The sequence below is a fragment of the Helianthus annuus genome, chromosome 3 (assembly GCF_002127325.2).
Source record: "Helianthus annuus cultivar XRQ/B chromosome 3, HanXRQr2.0-SUNRISE, whole genome shotgun sequence".
Classification (NCBI taxonomy): Eukaryota; Viridiplantae; Streptophyta; class Magnoliopsida; order Asterales; family Asteraceae; genus Helianthus; species Helianthus annuus.
Window position 1 is genome coordinate 85183550 of NC_035435.2, and position 906 is coordinate 85184455.

Consider the following 906-nt stretch of genomic DNA (forward strand, 5'->3'; position numbering starts at 1 on the left):
ATCAATCTTGCGGGGACCTTCTGTATGTATTCTTTCGTGCTTTTCGTTCGTTTTAGCATTAAAGTCAAACTGTGTTTGACTTTCTGCATTGACCAGTTTATGGTCAACGCGAAGTTCGTTTGAACTTCATAACGTGAGCGTAATCACGATGGTTAGAGTCCCTAGTAACTATACCTACTGATTACCACGTTATCTAGGCTCAGTGACGAGTCGTAGTTTCGACCAAAAGGCGTTTTCTCGTGTATTTTGTAACCAAACTACTCTAGGGTATTAAAACCGTTTGTTTTAATACCAAACCTGTTTTCTAACTTTTCTAAACATATTCTAGCATGTTTAGCTCGTCGCTTTTAGTTTTGTGCTTGTCTAGGGTCGTAAAGGTAAGCGATCTAAACAATCGCTTATGCTTACAAACCCGACCCATTTGGTCGATCTTTAGGATCCGACCAAACATATTAGGTGACCATCGTTGTATAGGGAATAACCTTCCGAGGTTATACCTTATGGTCACGTCGTTTAAGTAGTTGTATGATAGGTAACATATGTGCCTTAGGTAAATTACCAAAATACCCTTTTTGCGCCAAAATTCATTTTAAGCCTATGAAATGAAATTTTTGACATCTAAACTGATTTAGCAACAATATTAAACATGTTAAGGCATATCTTGCTTGTCATAGGGCTAGTTAGGCATTCCAAACGCGTTTTACGCGAACGACGCGTTAAAGTAGCATAAACTACCTAAACAGGTCGTAACGGGTCAAAAGCACTTAGGATAAGTTTCTTTTTAGTATGTAGGCTTTGTCAAACCATATTACATAAGTTCCCACACTTATTTGGTTTACAAACCCTCGTACTACCCGATCCTCCGATAGGTCCGTTTGTTAATGTAGTTACCTATATTAGGTGCCG